We start from the raw sequence: 14,719 nt of genomic DNA on the forward strand, positions 1-14,719 counted from the left end.
TCAGGTCCTCCTGAGCCGTTCACTTCACCAGCTCCTGGAATTAGGTTGTAATATGATGGTTTCCGTGGACCACTTGATTCCACTTCAGTCATTCCAGGGGTTCGAACCCATCACCACCCTCTGCCTCAGCAACTTTTCTTTTTGAGGCATGGTGTCACTCTATAGCCCAGGCTGGCCTTGAACTTCTGATCTCCCTGCTTCTACCTCTGGAGTATTGAGGTTACAGGCCTGCGCTACCAGGCCTGGCTTTCATGGTGCTGGAGATTGAACCCTAGGCTGCAAGTCTGCTGCGCAGTGCCGCCCGGCACCTGAGCGACCAGCCTCAGCTCCCGCACACGAGCTGCACAGTGCCGCCCGGCACCTGAGCGACCAGCCTCAGCTCCCGCACACGAGCCGCACAGTGCCGCCCGGCACCTGAGCGACCAGCCTCAGCTCCAGCACACGAGCTGCACAGTGCTGCCCGCCTCAGCTCCCCGACAGCTTTCTCACACCTTGGCTGAGTCACTGCACTTCAGAAGCAGCGGTCCCCGCCCCCTTCTCCTCCTCCTCATATCCCACTTTCTGTCTGAGTCTGACCACTCTAGGGAGCTCACACAATGTGTGTCCTTTCCTGTCTGGCTTATGTCACAGAATACAACGCCCTCACTTCATCCATGTTATAGCCACACCACCACCTTGATCTCTCAAAACATTTTTTTCTTTAAAATTTTCCTTTGTTTTGTTTTTATGTGAACATAGGTTTGTACGTGTGCTGTGGCATGTGAGTGGAGGTCACAGGATAACCTGAGGAACTCAGTCCTCTCCTTCCACCATCCCAGTAGGTCCTGGGGAGCATGTCAAGTTGTCAGGCTTGGCCACAAGGACCTTGACTGGGTGAGCCATCTGCTCTTTGTTGTTGTTATTAATGGCTGAGTAGTCTTCTAGAACTTGGATATCATCACATTGTGTTTATTTGTTCTTCTGCTTATGGGTACTTGCGCTGTTTCCACTTTGGGCAATATAATGCTGCAAGCTTGCTTGCCTGCTCTTTTAGGTACTCGGGTTCCTATGTCACAATCTACTTAAAAAAAAAAAAAAAAAGAAAGGTAAAGTACTGTGAATGGAGTTCCTGTCAAGAATATAAATATCAGCCAGGTGTGTTGGGACACATCTCTAATCCTGGCACTGTGGAGGCAGGTGGATCTCTGTGAGTTTGAGCACAGCCTACATAGTGAGTTCCAGGACAGCCAGGGCTACATAGGGAAACCCTGTCTCAAATTTAAAAAAAAAAAAAAAAAAAAAGGAAGGAAGGCAAGAAAAAGAATATTAAGTATGTAAGTATCATATTTCTCACTTGAATCTGGCTTTCCAAGATCAGCAAAGTGCAGGTAGATGTTAGCATGAATCTTAACTGTTCTTATAAATAAGATCAAACTCGGGGCCAGTTATTGGGGTGAATACTGGAAGATCAGAGAGACAGAACGAGCCACAGCTAACCTCACCTGGCCAACTTCTCTGCTGGTCGTATTTTCTCAGACTGGAATCTTCTGTGTCCTCATCCCAGTGGCTCTCAGCTGAACTGCTGCTCGAAAGCTTGAAGCTTAACCAGCTAAAAGCTTCTAGTTTCTGGTCCTCATGCCTTATATACCTTTCTGCTTTCTACCATCACTCCCTGGGATTAAAGGCGTGAGTCACCATGCTTGGCTGTATCCTTGAACTCATGGATTTCTGCCTCTGGAATGCTAGAATTAAAGGCGTGTGCTACCACTGCCTATCCTCTATGTTTAATATTGTGGCTGCTCTGTTTCTGACCCCAGATAAGTTTATTAGCATGCACAATATTTGGGGGAATACAATACCACATTTCCTCTCTTTTTGTCTAAAATTTAAAAAAACTTATAACTAATACAAGAAAAATTATATCCAGTAAATATATACATTATACACAGTAAAGATTACATTAACAATGTCTAGTCCATTAACATTTTGCAGATTCAGTTAAAAACTCCATTATATATATTAACAATGTCCAGTCCAGTAACATCTGATAAACTCAGACCAAAAAATTTTCATTACTTATCTTATTTAAAATAAGTAGTTCTGCCGGGTGGCGGCGGCGGCAGCGCACGCCTTTAATCCCAGCACTAGAGAGGCAGAGGCAGGCAGATCTCTGTGAGTTCGAGGCCAGCCTGGACTACCAAGTGAGTCCCAGGAAAGGCACAAAGCTACACAGAGAAACCCTGTCTTGAAAAACCAAAAAAAAAAAAAAAAAAAGTAGTTCCTTTTTAAAAGTAGATTCCATAGGTAGAATTCAAAGGTGAGGCAAAATACCATCTTCCAGTCCTGTGCCATTTCCATCTTTGTGTGTATGTGTGTGTGGTGTGTGTGTATGTATTTGGGGAGGTATGTGTATGTGTGTACATGTGGTATGTGTGTGTATGTGGTATATGTATGTATGTGTATGTGTGGTATGTATGTATATGGGGGTATGTATGTATGTGTGTGTTTAAGTATGTGTGGTGTGTGTGTGTATGTGTTTAGGGAGGTTTATGTGTGTATAAGTATGTGGTGTGTATGTGTGAGGTGTGTGTGTGTGTGTGTGTGTGAGGTGTGTGTGTGCACATGTGTCCAGACCCACCAGCATCCCTGCTTTAGAGGAACTATTAACACATTAATATTATCAATAGCAGGCAGCGTGTTAGCCATTAGGGATTTATGAAAACATCTGAAGCAAGTCGTTTCAAAGTGCTGATTTGTTTTATAGTCAGTATTACATTTTATGACAGGCTCTTTTGCCAACAAAATGAGTGCATAAGAATCATACACAGCTCCGTAGACGGAGACTGCTGCCCTGTCAGCCCTGCAAATTTGTGTTAGAAATCCCTTGGGAAACTTGTGTAATTTGCAGACAACTATTGACCCTTTGCTGAAGGGCCAGTCCTGGAACAAGATAGAAAGCATGCCCCACCTCCCTGTATTTTCAGCTGTGGAAAAACCTGCCCTTTCCCTCTCCAGTCATCTCCCTCAATCCGAGAGCGTTAATATAAAAGGCAGAAAAGCCAAGCACTTTCCGGGCAGCTTCTGCTTTTAGGGGGCAGTGCCGGACACAGCTGCCGCCCACCCGTTTTCCTCCTTTCCTTCCCCTTCCGACTTCACTGTGTAGCCCAGGCTGGTCTCAAACTTTTGATCAGTCTCCTGCCTCGGTCTCCGGAGTGCTGGGATTACAAGGGATAAACTACCAAGTCCAGCTTAATTTTAAGTATTAACAGGGGCGAATTTTCTGCTTTAGGATGAAGTAGTTTGAACCTTCTCTAGAAGAATGAGGCCCAAGAACAGGTCACTGGGAGAAGGGGAATGTGTGAGACCCAGGAATGTAGTGACTGGCTAGCTCTCACTTCAAACATCCCCTCCACCCCATGACGTCTGCTCTCCATCCACGAAAGAGGAAGCTCAGTAAGGGTGCGAGGGAGCCACAGTGGTTACAGAGAAGAGCACTCCCATTGATTGATCGATGGTCGATGGTTGATGGAGTCAGTGGTTACAGAGAACACTCCCATTTTGACTTGCTTGCCTGAGATTTGTGGAGCCTCCCCAAGTGTCCACCTCTGGGACCAGAGATAGTTTTGGAAAGTTCCCTCTTATCCTTCTCAGGAAGCAGAGTTTGTAATATTTCACAGCAGCTGTTTAGCATTTCCCTACCTAGTTATTAAACAGAAAGGGAGTAAATTAAAATGGCAAAGTAAAATGAAATAAAAGGCGTCTTTTCTTTCCGTAAAGAGACAGCACCTAATTAAGAAATATTTGAATCCCACAAAAATGCAGACTCTTAGGGGTGACATAAAACCTCTCCTTTTAAATCAGAAAGAAAATCCAGAAAATTAGGGACAGACCCAAGAGGTAGTCCTTTAAAACAAAAAGCTCCCTCCCCTTGGGACTTCGGACTTTTTTCTCCGTACTTTTCCCCTCTTCCACAGTCCTGGGGGAGTATTAAACTCAAACAAGTTGTCTGACTTGAAGTTTTCTAAACGGCTCCCACATAAGCCTCCAGCCAGCTTGTCCCCACTGCCAACCAGACTCACTGCTGGACCCAGCACCTCTCCTTCTGCCTCAGATTCCTCCTGATTGACAGGGCCAATTCACAGTGGAATCCCTGGTTCTCTCTCTGTCCCTCCACCCCAGGGCTGGAGATGGGACCCAGGGCCATGCTCCTCCAGGCTGGGTGGGTGTTCTGCCACTGAGCTGTTTGTTCTTGGCAGTTCTTTTCTTTTCCGTTCTTTTCCTTTTTCGAATTAACTCAGGCTGGTCTTGAACTTAGTGTGCCACGGAGGGTGCCTGAGCCTCCCATCCCCTGCCCTCAACACTTGAGGGCCGACCTGACACAGCTGTTCTTGCCACACCTAGTTGTGGGGTGTCAAGGGTTGAGCCAGGGCTTCATGTGTGCTAGACAACACCATGAACTGAGTTGCATTCCAGCCCTGTGGCAACACTTTTTCTGGCTTCTTCAGGTAAAACAGCAAGCTCATCCATCTTCCAGATCCTTAACCCCACCAAATCGACCTTGGGCCCTTCTTCCCGCAGCTCCCTGGCTTCCATCTTGTTCTTGAGAAGATACCTTGATAGCTGCTTCCTGCTGTCCGCCCTTGGATGGTTCAGGAGGCACACACCGCAGGCCACCTTAGGTCTTTGCTCCCAGCCTCTGGTGATGTTTACACAGGAAGATACCCCCCGGGGGCACCTGCCAGAGATAATAGTAAGTGTAAGAGGTTCTAAACCTCAGGGAAGCTAAGCCGGGGGCTTGGTCAGGCAGGAAACCTTCCTCTTACCTCTTACTCAATTCTGCAGGAATCAGAGAAAGGAATCATAAAATGGTTGGGACAGAGTTATTCCTGTAACAGTTGTTCAATTCTATTTATTTTATTTTTTGCTATGTTGGGGATCAAAGCCAGGACATGCTGCTAGGCAAGCTCTTTACTGACATCTGTAACCCCAGTCCTTGTTAGTAATTTTTATTTACTTAGTATACTTAGTTTAATTTTTTTTTAATTTAAGCATTGTTTTTATGAAGTTTCAAGAGAATACTTTTTTTTTTTTTTTAAAGTTAGGCCTTCACTGTAGTTTCTACCCTGGAACTTCCTATGTAGACCAACCTGGCTCAGACTGTGCTGATCCTTAGGTTTCTGCCTCTCCCTGTTATCATTATTATTTTTTAGAAGAGGTTTTGCCTTTGGATTTTTGTTTGTTTGTTGTTGTTGTTTTGGTGTTTAAGTTTACCATTGGGAAGAAAGAAAAAAACCAAGTTAAGGGGTACGGTGAAGACGATGTGCCAGGCAGCAGTGGCACACATCTTTAATCCCAGCACTCTGAGGTAGAAGCAGGTGGATCTCTGTGAGTTCGAGGCCAGCCTGGGCCACAGAGTGAGTTCCAGGACAGGCTCCAAAGCTACACAGAGAAACCCTGTCTCGAAAAACCAAAAAAAAAGAAAAAAAGAAAAAAAAGAAAAGAAAAGAAAGAAAGGAAGAAAGAAAGAAAGAAAGAAAGAAAGAAAGAAAGAAAGAAAGAAAAGAAAACGATGCCTATTTACACAACGGAATCTTAATCAGCCATAACTAACAAAATGTCATTTGTAGGAAAATGGATGAATGGGTACAACTAGAGATGATCTCATTAAGCAAATCAAGTGAATCTCAGAAAGACGATATTGCATGTTTTCTTTTATTGTGGATCCTAGATTTTATATATTTGAACTGAAAGTAGAACTGAAGCTGGGGGACAAAAGAATTAAGGGGAAGGTGTAGAAGGAGAGGGAGGTGGCATGGGGGCAGTACAATCACAGTGTGGTATACAGTCGTACAACAATGTCCTTATAAAGCCAAGCACGATGTGCAATGAATACAGAAGGAAGGAAGGAAGGAACAGAGAGAGAGCCGACTCTGAGTGAGGACCGGAGATGGTTAATGTGATTTGATATGAAAACGAGCTAGAGAACATTTACACTAATCACAGCACCATGCTATCAGTCAGCAGCACTGAAGCAAGTATAGGGCAGACAGTCATGAGGGCAGATGCCAAGACAGGAGGGCACAGTGTCCAGAGCCCCGGGAAAGGGAAGGCTGCAGGTGTAGGCTTGGAGGCCTTTATTAGTATCTTAAACTGCAAGATGGAGATTGTGTAGAGGTATTATGTGACTAGGCAGGAGAAAGAAACTAGAACACAGTCCTAAAGACATTTGAGGAGGTAGAGAATGAGTTGGGGAAGGACTTGGAAGGACTTCTCTGTGAGGTGGGCAGTAGAGAAGACAGATGTTAAAATGTCAGGCTGTGTCAAGAAGACTGAGTAGTCCTGGACTGAGGGGCCTTCTCACTGAATGCTTAGATGGACAGTGTCTGTGTGTAGAGAAGAACAGAGGGCTGGCCAATGAGTGAGATCAGAAAAGAAAGTGAAGCAGAAATTTGCAGGAGGATGCCTGTGCTGAGGCAGAGCAGAGGGCAGAAACAGTTGGAAGAGGCAGGTCACAAGAGTCTTGTCCCACCAGAAGCCCACAGAGCATGTTTTTATGATGGTTCAAGTGATCTGGAGGCAGGGAGACAGGCAGGGAGACAAGAGGTTAGGGGAGTTGAAGCAAGAAAGAATGCTAACAGAATAAAGCCCCAGGGCTGGAGAGATGGCTCAGCAGTTAAGAGCACCAGCTGCTCTTCCAGAGGACTCAGTTTCAATTCCCAGCACCGACATGGCAGCTCACACCTGCCTATAACTCCTGTTCCAGGAGACCCAACACCCTCACACAGACATACATGCAGGCAGAAACACCAATGTACATACACTACAAATACATTTAAACTTAAAAAAAGAATAAAGTTGCTGCATCAAGTGGGATCAGAGCCCATGTCAAGGTGGCTATGGGTTAAAACTATTTTTTTCATTTCTTTTCTTGAGGTAAGGTCACATTTATCTGCTTCAAGCTCATTATGCAGCTGAGGACGACTCTGAACCCCTAATCCACCCACCTGCATTTCCCAAGAACTAGGTTACTCGGGTATAGCTCCATTTGTATGGACTTGGGGATCAGAAACCAGAGCTTCCTTTGTGATAGACAAGTTCTCCACCAACTGAGCTACATCCTTAGCTTAAAAGCTTTTTTCATTGGAGGAAAATTTTAGAACACAAATCTGCATTTTTTCTGTACAATTCATTAGTGTTGATTATTTTCATAATACCGCACAATTACACTGCACTATTACCAAGACTTTGTGTGGGTTTGGTGGGGGTTTGGGGGATCAAACCCAGGATACTTCATGCTACCACTGAGCTACATATCAGGTCTTTTGAGACAGTGTCTCATTAAGTTACTCAGGTTGGCCTTGACTAACTCTGTGTCTTAGGTAGGGCTTGAACTCATAACCCTCAGTCTCCAGAGGCAGGTCTTCTTTTCCCACTCAAAACCAAAACTCTGTGACCAGTAAACAGTGATTTCCCAGCTCTCCTAACTCCTCCATGGAGAGGCTGATTTTAATAAGAGCAGAATTCTTCATCCCCAGTAAGAGGGAAAGTCCAGACTTCAGCCAGAGGCAAAGATCGGCTGCAATGTTTTGTCAGTGGAAAGAAGGGAGTGGAAACAGTCTGTGCCATTACGAGGATTACCTCCTTGAAGCCTAGGGTGGAGAAGAGAAAAAGAGCCTGGGGAGGGGCAGGAGAAAGTATGAAATGGTAATTTAGAGAGTATGAAAGTAAAAGCTAGAAAAGTTCTCAGGATGGATGGCTGAAGTCCCATGCTCACTTACTATTTGTACATTTGAAATTAAAATGAGACCAGCCAATAATGATGACTGTCTTTTTTAAATTAAAAAATGTGAAGCTAGGCGGTAGTGGCGCACGCCTTTAATCCCAGCCCTCGGGAGGCAGAGGCAGGTGGATCTCTGTGAGTTCGAGGCCAGCCTGGGCTACAGAGTGAGTTCCAGGAAAGGCGCAAAGCTACACAGAGAAACCCTGTCTTGAAAAAAAAAATTTTTTTTAAATGTGAGAAGCTGGGGATGTAGCTCAGTGCGTGGTGTGCTTACCTAGCATCCAGGAAGCCCTGGGGTCTAGCCTCAACATTGCATGTACTAGGGGAAGTAGGGGATACCTATAATCACTCAGCAAGTGGAGGCAGAAGGATCAATAATCAAGACCATCCTCAGCCACACAGTGAGTGAAAGTCCACTCTAAGTCACATGAAACTCCATCTAAAAAAATATGATAAAATTATATATCTAATTTGCCATTTTAACTGTGTGTGTGAGTGTGTGTGGAGGTCAGAGGTGAACACTGGGTATCTTCCTCAATAGTTCTTAACCTTATATTTTTAAAATAGGGTTTCTCACTGAACCTGGCCAGCAATCCCCCGAGATCTTCCCCAACACTGGGGGTTACAAGCACCTACTACCATGCCTAGCTTTTTACCTAGATGCTGGGGATCCAAACTCAGGCCTCAAGCTTATGCAGCAAGAACTTTACCCACTGAGTCACTTTCCTAGCCTCAGTTTAGCCCCTTTCAAGAGGATGATTCAACAGAATTGATAACATTCATTCTCTGCAATGGTTCCTACCTTCTCCAGAGCTGATCGCAGTCCCACATCAAAGACTGGCCACTACCATTCTCCCCTCCTACAGTCCCTGGAAACTCCAGACTATGGGGTTTCCCCAGAAATGTCTGAAGGCTGATGGTGTGGTGTACAGTTACATGGGACTGGCAGAGGAGAAGGAAGGAAGGTGTTGAGGAATGTCATGGGGTGCTGGGTGCAGTGGTGGACTACACAGCTCCAGAGGCAGGAAGGGCTGCATGAGGTGAATCAATGGTGACTCCGTGGTCTTTGGAATCCCCAAGACACCATCTCCTTTCCCAGGATTCCATAGACAGTAGGAGTCACAACTCATTTCAAGTTAATTAATTATTATGGTTCCCTATTGTTCCTGACCTCTCTACTGAACATTCCACGGAAGGGTCTGAAATGACTCCTCGTGTCTTCCTCCTCCACCGAGCCACAGACCTGCAAAAACCGTGTAGTTCCCTACGATCCCTGCACACCCTGCACCTAATTAGGTAAGAGAAGAGGCATATGGTGTTGTATATGGGGAAAGAGGTACATTTTCTATGAATAGCAGAGCGATGTGAACAGACAGGCTGGCAGATGATTGCACTCGATCTGATCACACAATATGGGCAGCCGCATTGTGTGAAAACCCGCAAAGCTTCAGAAACTCGCTAACGTCCTCCTTGCTTTCTGCTCCCCAGCCCCTGCTTCCCTTGCAAAGCTCAAGTGGAGGTGGGGGATTCTTCTCACTGCTCTGGGCTCTGTCCTGAAGTTCGCCCTCAGAGCCTCTCTTCACCCTGGTCTATCTTTGGTAAGGCCAAAGCTATTCTTTCTAAGTAAGACATTTTATTAGTTATTATTCTTAGTTTTCTTAAATTTTTAAAAATTACCTTTCTTTCTTTTTCCTTTCTCTCCCCTCTTCTCTTTCGTGTGTGCATGTGTGTAAACACACGGTGTAAATGTGGAGGTCAGAGGACGACTTTCAGGAATCAGTTCTCCTTCCGCCGTGCGGATCCTAGGAATGAACTCAGATCATCAGATCTGGAGGCAAGAGCCTTTGCCTGAAGAGCCCAGCCTGATTTATTTGTTTGCTTTTTGAGACAGGATCTCTTGTAGCAGGCTGACTTTGAACTTGCCATGTAGCTGAGGATGACCCTGAACTCCTCGTTCTCCTGCCTCGGCTTCCCAAGTCCTAGGATACAGGCATGGGCCACTATGCCTGTCTGAAATCACACATTTTTCACAATATACTACTCACCCTTTGTTGTGTTATCTGACTTTGTGTGCATGTGTGTATGTGTGCCTTATGAATTATAAATTGGGTTCTTAAAAGACACAGTGACTTTGTGCCACATGAGTACATTTTTGAAGCAATGGCAGCTGCATCTATTTCCCCGAGCATAGATGCCCTTGACGAGGGGACACAGAAGGGCGTTTGTCTTTTACAGACAACGCTGAGTCAGGGCCTCTCTGTATTCTACAATACCAGATGATCAATGGGTAGGCAAACCTAAGCTCCCACAGCATCATGCTTCCAGTAACACTTAACCCAGGAGGTCTCAGAAAAGTAGCTGCTTAGATGGCTAGAGCTATAGGGATGCTCAGTAGCACCTGGAATTGTGTGGTATATGTCGAGTTGTGTTTAACTTGAATTAATATTGCAACATGTGGCTGGTGGCCATATTGGATGGTACAGCTTTTGTTCATAGGTACAACTTACTAATGAACTACAAGCTCTTTCAATTAAGGTAATTTTAATTAAATCTACTCTGTGCCAGATTACTCCATTGTCTCTGGCTATAAGTAGTGAATGTGAGTGACCCTGACTGTACATGTAGGGTTTATGTTTCTCCCTGAGTAAAAAGCTCCACAGTGGGCAGTGGGGGGCTAGATCAATGGCAAGAGAAGGTTTGAGAAGCCGTTTGGGTTTCAAGTTCTGTCATCCTGAGTGGTAGATTTTATCTTCACAGTTGTGAGATGGCTGCTATATGTTCTAGAATTAAATTCTGTCAGGAAGAGGAAGTGAAAAACATGGAAAGACTGGGGATAGCTCTGTGTGAGTGCTTGCCTAGGGTGCCAGGGACCCTGGGTTTGATTCCTAGCATTGCAAAAATAAACAAATAAAATAAAATAAACAAAAGTAGAGAACCTGGCCAAACTGAGCCCAACTGCACACATTACTCCTCTCCAATCCACAGCCCAATGCCTAGGAATTGATTCCAAATGGTAACAGGCATAAATACAACGTGATTTATGCACAATATTATGCACCATGGCATGATTTATGGTAATTAAAACCTGGAAATAGCTCAAACACTTGTCAATAAGGGACTGTTTAGATAATCTATAATCCAGTTACACAATCATATATCTCATAATCAAACAGCAGCGAAGATGCTCTGTGTGTTGGATTGCCAAGAATCAGGATTATTAAAAGAAGAGGAGGAGGAGGAGGAGGAGGAGGAGGAGGAGGAGGAAGGAAGGAAGGAAGGAAGACAGGTGTGCTGCCACACATATGTAACCCAGCACTTTGGATGTGAAAGCAAGGAGATAAAGAGTTCAAGGTCATCCCTGACCACACAGCAAGCTCAAATCCAGCCTGCACTGCAAGAGACCCTGCCTCAAAAACAGTAATGATGAGAACAACAGAAAGACATAGTTTCAAACTTGTATTGACACACACCTTTACATGCAAGGGGGACATGGAGACACACAGAGACACGCATTTGGTGACTCTGGCAAGGGGAACTAACCTAACAGCAAAGGCATTTTTCCCTTACAGGAGGTGGGAAAGGGAGGTGGGTGTGGGAGAGATGGATGGAAGTGAGGCAAGTGAGGGAAGGAAGGCCTTAAAAACACGCACACACACACACACAAATGCAGACCTGGCCATTTTTCATCTGTTGACTAGAACTGGGTCACAAGGTTCTGCCCAGCAGCAAGAAGTGGAGCAGTGTTACTCGAGGAACCCGACCCATCAAACACAGACTGAATCCGGCGTCGAAGGAGGAATGAAAGGAGCCAGCCGTGGAGCAGGCGTAAAGCACGAGGGTCCACCATGAGCACCACAGCCGTGGAGAGATTCAGAAGGCTCCACTGTTGGGCTGTTCCCTGTCCAAGGAGCACAGCTCCATAAAAAAGGCCTTCATGTTCCCAGCCAACAAGGAGGGGTTTCTGGATCCTTTCTGTGTATTGCAGGAAACCCAGTGACTGGGAGATAAGACATTTATCTTATTACCAGGCATCGAGTGGTAGCAGAAAATGCAAACCTCAGTGGGTCTAAATAACCACCTGGCCACTGCCTTCACCTGCCACCTGACAAACAGCTCAGCATGGTTGCTTATAAAAAATGCTTAGTCATTTGATATATTTACAAGTCAGAAGCCACCCAAGTGTCCATTAACAGATGAATGGATGGGCAAAATGCAGGCTATGCATCCATGGGGATTATTCATGTTAGAGAGGAATTCTTACTCCATGTGAGACTACTGATAAACCTTGAGGATGCACTGCCAGAATATAAGCCAATCACAAAAGGATCACTGCCCCATAATTATGCTTCTCTGAGGGACCTAGACCAAACCCATAGGGGCAGAGAGTAAAGTGGCAGTTGATCTAGACTGAGGGATAGGGAAATGGAAACTATTGGTGTAAGTGATAGAATGAAATAGGGGAGTAAAGTTATAGTGACGGAAGGTGGTGATAGTTGTACAGAGCTGAGAATGTGAATAAGAAAGCTTAGCATTGAAAACGATTAATATGCTGTCTTAGTGTGTTTTATTATGCTTTTTAAATTAAATAATAATTTCTATTACGAGGCATCTACATAACCGGGGTGTTGGGGGTACTGTGTGCAGGCCGTGGCACAAATGTGGAAGACAGGTGTCAACTGTGCAGTCAGGTCTCTCTCTCCACCTCCATGTGGGTCCTGGGGATCGAACTCAGGTCATCAAGTCTCAAAGGCCTGCCTCTCAGGGCCTACATCTTCAGGCTTCCCCACGTCCAGAGGATTCCCAAAACAGTGCCACCAGTTGGGAAGAGGTGTCCAAACACACGAGTCTCTGGGGGACATTTAAAATTCAAACTATAACAATACACACAAAATAATTAGGGTCATTAAAATGGCTCAGTATGTAAGGGGCTTGTGACCAAGGTTGCTGACCTGAGTTTCACCCCTACGACACACATTGTGGAAGGAGGGAGCTGACCCCCAAAAGTTATTGTCTGACTCTACATGCACACCATGGCACACTTACACACACACACACACACACACACACACACACACTAAACAAATATAAATAAGATAAAAATTCAAAAAGAAAGAAATCTTAATCAAATAACTTTATGGGTTTAAGACAAGCATTCCAATAAGCCAGACAGAATGCTTTAAAATTTTGCCTCAAGTTTGTGACAGAAAAAAGAGCAAGGGGAACAGCGTGTTTCAGACTCATGTCCTATGGCACTTCAGTTTGGCATGGGAAAGTCAGTTCCTTTAATTACCGTGCATAGGAGTTATATACACACTGAGGAAACTGCAACGATGCAGAGTGAACCACGGACCTCTGGCCAGACTTACCCGACAACCACCAGGCACCTGACTCTATACTGTTTGTCCTCCAAGACAAAGGGAATCTTTTCTAAGTAGTTGGCGTAGATTCCACACATGTTGGTCCTTTTCTCCTTTGTTTTATGAGGCATCCACAAGAGTCAGAAACGAAGAAAGGAAAGGGGTGGCTAGCGCCTAACCATCACTTGAAAGTGTGTTTCTGTCCTCAGAGAGTTTTTAATACGGCATATTGAAGAACTGTCAGGGAGATGAAAAAAGCAAAGACTTTTGATATTTAGTTTGAAACAAAGTGGAGAGACATGAGATTCAAATCTAACGAAGGGAAGAATTTCAAAAGAAAAACTGCCACATTTCCCGGTTTTGACTCTTACATATCAAACAAAGCCCAACTTAGATAACTGCTGCCAGTGCATTGTCTCAGTGACACCAGGGAACGTACATCGACGCCAGAACTCTTCAGAGGCCCCTCTTCCCTTTTGGTGTACTTACAGAGTGCTCAGGGGACCCTGACCTCACTTGGCTGTGGTCAAGGGTATTTTCTGTATCCTCAAGTTGGGTTGTGTGCTTGGTATTCTAAACTTCCTTTGGTAACATTCACTCCTGGCCAGGCCTGTCCTCTGTACACAGGATCCTAGTTGTAGAGCTTGGTGGAGTACCTGCAGGTATGCCAAAAGGAATAGTTTCCACTTAAGCACACAGAGCTCTTCTTTCGGCAAAGGAAGTAAGCCTGTTTGTAAGGTGATGAACTGGGAACCACACAGGACAGTACTGATTTTTCTATTAGGGAATAATGGAAATGGAATAGGCTTTTTTGTTTGTTTATTTTTCGAGACAGGGTTTCTCTGTATAGCAGCCCTGGCTGTCCTGGAACTCTCTTTGTAGACCAGACCTTGAGCTCACAGAAATCTGCCTGCCTCTGCCTCCCCAGTGCTTAGGATTAAAGGTGTGCGCCACCACACCTGGAGCAGGAATGAGACAGTTTTGCTTGGGGCCAGCATATAGAACAATTGGCTTTTAGGCTAAGATGTGAAGGATCAATAAAAGCAGCAATGCAAGAAGATGGCTTAGTCAATACAGTGCTTACCAGGAAAGACCTGAGTTTGGATCCCGAGCACTCCTGTGGAAGCTGGAGGCAGAAGTAGGCATTTCTAGGTCTAGCAGGTGGAAACAAGCAGATCCCTGGAGGTCATTGGCCAGTCACTCCAGCTGAAGATGAGCTGCAGGCTCACGGAGTGTCGTAGTTATTCTTCCACTGCTGTGATAAGACACCATCATCAAGGCAATTCATAAAAGAAAAAATAAGTGGGCTAAGGTTTCAGAGGGTTAGAGTTCATGATGGAGGGCATCGGCATGGCCGAAGGAACGGCTGATCCACACAAGATGTGGATCCCATCGTGATCCACAAGCAGGAGGCAGGGGGAGAGAGCACCCTGCGGGCGGTAGGAACCACCTTCAGTGACATACCTCCTTCAACAATATCATTTTCATTATAGTAAAAATAAAACCATTTCCAAACAACCGGCACCTTTTACCTCTTCCTCCCGTTCCCCAAACACCTGCCTGGCTCCTGTCTTCGGAATTAATGATGGTGGATGGATGGGAT

At 45.2% G+C, this 14,719-nt stretch overlaps 1 long non-coding RNA gene across 1 annotated transcript; it reads right to left on the reverse strand.

The window, feature by feature from the left end:
• Positions 1-12,867: 12,867 nt before the first annotated feature.
• Positions 12,868-14,363, reverse strand: LOC119088487. The gene is made up of 3 exons (XR_005092111.1): positions 14,201-14,363; positions 13,606-13,772; positions 12,868-13,353 (listed from the first exon to the last, which is right to left on the reverse strand). It is a non-coding gene; the product is annotated as an uncharacterized LOC119088487 (long non-coding RNA).
• Positions 14,364-14,719: the final 356 nt, after the last annotated feature.

Source organism: Peromyscus leucopus, chromosome 9 (assembly GCF_004664715.2).
Source record: "Peromyscus leucopus breed LL Stock chromosome 9, UCI_PerLeu_2.1, whole genome shotgun sequence".
NCBI classification, from domain to species: domain Eukaryota; kingdom Metazoa; phylum Chordata; class Mammalia; order Rodentia; family Cricetidae; genus Peromyscus; species Peromyscus leucopus.